This window comes from Eumetopias jubatus, unplaced genomic scaffold, assembly GCF_037043125.1.
Source record: "Eumetopias jubatus isolate StellerSeaLion01/CBP00866 unplaced genomic scaffold, mEumJub1_p1.0 scaffold_5, whole genome shotgun sequence".
NCBI lineage: Eukaryota > Metazoa > Chordata > Mammalia > Carnivora > Otariidae > Eumetopias > Eumetopias jubatus.
This window is the reverse complement of record NW_028274811.1, coordinates 35,229,441-35,234,039: the sequence shown is the minus strand read 5'-3', so window position 1 is coordinate 35,234,039 and position 4,599 is coordinate 35,229,441.

The window sequence follows — 4,599 nt, the reverse complement described above, 5'->3', positions numbered from 1 at the left end:
GGATCCTCTGGGAGGTAGTGGAACATTTGTGCAGGGGCCCCGGGAACAATCTGACCTTTCCTACATGGGCTGAGGGAGTGAGGCTCTTAGAAGCTCCCACATGGCACCTGAGGAGTCCAGGGGAGCAGTGGTCAAGGGTCCTCTGTCCACCGCTCCATTAGCCATGTGACCCTGGGCCAGGTGCTTCACCTTTCTGAGCCTCTTCTGTAGGTGGGGTTGAGGAGTCAATGAAACAGCATGCTGGGTTTTGAGCGAGTGCGCTTTCTGGAACCTAGTAAGCATTCATCAGGTCCTGGCTATGACCTGACGGTCTGTGCTGTGTGCTCTGAAGAGATGAGAGGGAGCCAATCCTGCCCTCACAGCCTCTTCTAGTGACAGAAGCTCCCAAGACCTCAGAAATGCTCTACTTCCTCCCTAGCTCAATCCTGTGATGCCAAATCACATTAATATTTAGGAAATGAACTGTACCTGGGAACATGATTATTTCTTTAGTCTCTTAGCAGCACATTTATTAATTACTTGCAAATGCTCAGGCAGATAATGTACACCATGGAGAAGAACAAGGTCTCTAGAGCTAGACTCCCCACTCATATCCCATCCCTGCCACTTAGGCAAGTTACTGAACGCCTCTGAACCTTAATTTCCGCATCTGTAAAAGCAGGGATAATAAAGATGGTTCTTAGCCCCTCAGGTAACTACAAGCATCAGATGAAAGAAGATGAAATTATTCTGTGCCTGGCTTCATGTAAGGACTCACTAAGTGACACTTACTCTCATTATTATTTTTTATCATTATTGCAGTGAAAACTGAACAAGCAAAACAGACATAATCCTCGATTTATGAGATCAACTGGACAATGCCCATGGTCTTCAGCGTATAGACAGAGTTAAATAAAGCAGAACTTGCATGCCAATTAGAATAAACGTCTAGATGAAACAGAAACTAGAATGCTGAGTGGGATTGAGAAGGTGCCATTAATATCTCTTATTTTTCTGCAAATGTCAATGAGGAGTCTAACGACTGGTGAAGAAAAAAGAGGAACGTGGATGGTGGTGGTAGGGGGAGGGGGGAAGATGTCCAGTTTTATGTTAACTTGTTCAATAAAAGAACCTTCCAGGGTGCCTGGGTGGCTCAGTTGGTTAAGCGACTGCCTTCAGCTCAGGTCATGATCCTGGAGTCACGGGATCGAGTCCCACATCGGGCTCCCTGCTCGGCAGGAAGTCTGCTTCTCCCTTTGACCCTCTTTCCTCTCGTGCTCTCTATCTCTCATTCTCTCTCTCTCAAATAAATAAATAAATAAATAAATAAATAAATAAATAAATATTAAAAAAAATAAAAGAACCTTCCAGTACATCTACGTCCACACTACTACCGGTGAGGACTGACCATCCTATCGGCAAGTCCTCTCCTAGCATGTCACAAAGGGACTGCCAGGCCACAAACCTCACCTCACTGCTCCGGAATTTCTGCCATACCCAGGGTGCCTTCAGCACACTCGGTGCTTTGTGATGGTTTAAAAAAGTCTTTTCTGTGCGTTTAGGTATTCATTCTTCATCTTCTTTATCTATACTGACTACAAGCTCTTCTTTCCCTTCGTTCACACGCTTCCCCTGGTGTCCTGCACATGGTAAGTACTCACGTAAGTTTTTGTTCCCTAACACATGTGAGTTGTAATCTCCGATGTTATTCCTGTGGACTCGCAAAGAGTTCAGGGTAGCATTAAAAAAAAAAATAGATGGGGCCAGGAGGGGGCAGTGATGGGGCAGAGCTGGCCAGAGAAAGGTAAATGTCGGTTATTATCCTAGATGATTTCAGGACAAATAGAAAACATTTGGATTTAGCCCAGGAGAGGGTGCTACCTACTTCCAAGACAGCCTCGCCAAGAATGCTGGGCTGGGCCTGTCCCCTGACGTGAGGCTGGGGTTTGGGCTTCTGAGCGGCCACTCACCAACGCAGGGAAAATGCTCCCACTCATCGCATCCTGCTTTGATAAAAATCACTCTTCTTCTAAATTAGACAGACAACAGGTAGGAGTCCTGGGAGCCGGAAGATGTCAGCAGAACAGATGCAAAGCTTCTCCTTTTCTTCTCAGCATTTCTCTAAGAAGCTTGCTGGGAACTGGAGATGATGTAAAAAAGAAACCTACATCACCACCCTAACACTGATGCAAACTCGAAGGTTGTTTTTAAAAGATTCTGAGAAAAGAGGGGAAGTGTTAAATGTAGGCATAGGTGGTTAGAGATCACAGGATATTGAATAAGCCCTAAATCTGGATCTTCTCCCAGCCCTTACATAAGGTATCTTTCCATGTCCAATGATATTCAAAGTCCCTTTTGTCTTTGTGGTGGAACAACTTCTCTGGAGACTGGGATCTAGGAGACTGGCCTTTATACTCCTAGTTGCATCCCTAATCCTTTCTCCCACAGCTCTTCAGCTAGCTGTTTCATTTCTTCAGAATGGAATATGCTCCTAACTTGGACAGAAAAAAAAAAAAATCACTTGCATCTTTTCAGCAATAAGGCGGAACTTTTGCTCACAATGCACTTTAAACAACACACAGTATTATACTGAAGGAGATCACTCACCTGCTTCTCATTTGTCTCTCGAAAAGTCAGACGTCCTGCCTGCTTTCTCTAAACACAAACCCAAATAACAAAAGTAATAAGTGAACAGGAAATAAAGTGAATGTCAAACTGTGGTTCCTGATGGGAACCTGAGTTTAAAAAGCAGCCTTTATACTGTTGATGGGAGTGTAAATGCACAGGGCTTATGATAAACTTACATGTTTATCATACCACACCACCTAGCAATTCCAATTGCTAGGTGGCATGGTATGAGTTACCGTTACAGATGTATTGGGACACATGCACAAAGATACACATATAGTGACTCTGTTGTAGCAATGTTTTAATAGCAAAACTCTGGGAACATATGTCCATTAACAGGAGACTGGTTAAATTAATTATGGGACATCTATTGTACGAGATACATACATCAGACAGAAGTCAGTGTACATATGCTATTTTGGAAAGATGTTCAGGATTATTATTAAATCTAAAACACAAAGTATATTATGGTATGTGTAGTATGTTCCCATTTATGTTATGTATGTGTATATATACATACATTTATGTATTTGTGTGTGTATATATGTGTGTGTATATGTGTGTGTATGTGCATGTATGTATGTGTGTATGTGTGTGTGTGTATATATATATATACACTTAATATTTATACCCTTTTTTAAAAAGAAGGACTCTCTATAGATGGAAAAATTCTAGGTTGTCCCCAAAGCTTCCAACATAGTGAGTTTCAGGTAGTGGGACTGGGGAAAGGGAGCACCTTTTTACTGTCCATAGCTTTGTACCATTTGAATTTTTTACATGTGTTACTTCTGTAATAAAAAGCAGCCTCAAGTCGTAGGAGATGCTCTTCTCATCTGCCTTTAGAAACTTGGTTGGCTTTCTTCATCTACCTCTAGAGTCCAAGTGATAGATGTGCAAAAGTAACAGACAACAGTGTGTGCACTGGGACAGGTCCCTGTGGCTAGGAGAACATGTGAGCTCAAAGCACGTTAGATATGAAACCATTATGTTCACTTCTCGATATATGAGTAAGGGTGATACTCAGTACATTAAGATTTTGTGAATGATCTTGGCGACATAGGAATGTGGAGTGACTGAGGATTCAATGACTCCAAATGGGCACATGTTCTCGTCAGCAAAGACACATGGAGCACATCCCTGAGCAGCCTACACAGAGCAAAACTGAGCTAATTGCATTAGTTGGGATTCAGTTCAACTGTGAGGACTAGCAAATCTCAAATAACAATGCCTTAAATAAAATTTCTTTTTCCTCTCATATAAAAGGCCTCAAAGACAGTGAGGGTATGGTGTGTTATGCCTTCTGTCTTGTTGCTCCATCATGCACTGCTTCTACCTCATGCTTTAAGACAGCAGTTTCTACATTTCAGGGAGCAGGATGGAAGAACATATGAGGAAGAAGGGGTGGAGTGTACACAAATAATATCTTTTAACTGGATTTTCTATAAGCTGCCACTAGACACTTTTACCTACTTACTTGAGCCAGAACTCCATCGACTGGCCTACCTAGCTGCAAGGGAAGCCAAGAAATGCAGTCTTAATGCCATCTGGCTATATGCACCACTCAAAATTGGGGGTTCTATGTTATTACCATGGAACAAGGTAAGGGTGGACACTGGAGATGGCCAGTAGTTTCTGCAACATGGATCTAATCTATTTCCCCAGGCCTCCCAACCTACTTTCCAAAGATGAATTTATTTTATCACCTCAGCAAATGACACAGGTAAGGAAAAGTATCATGCCTTGCCATATACTCAACTTTATAAGCTTAGGGAAACATTTATTTATCTATCTATCTATCTATCTATCTATCTATCTATCTATCTATTTAGAGAAAAGTTTTATTATTATTTTAATACTGAAAGGACGGCAGTGTGTTCTGGTATTTCACTCACCTGTGTACCACCCCCCACCCCCGCCGTCTCCATAATGGATGGGATACAAGGAGCTACTGGGGACAGGAACCATGTCATTCCCACAACAGTCCTACAATAA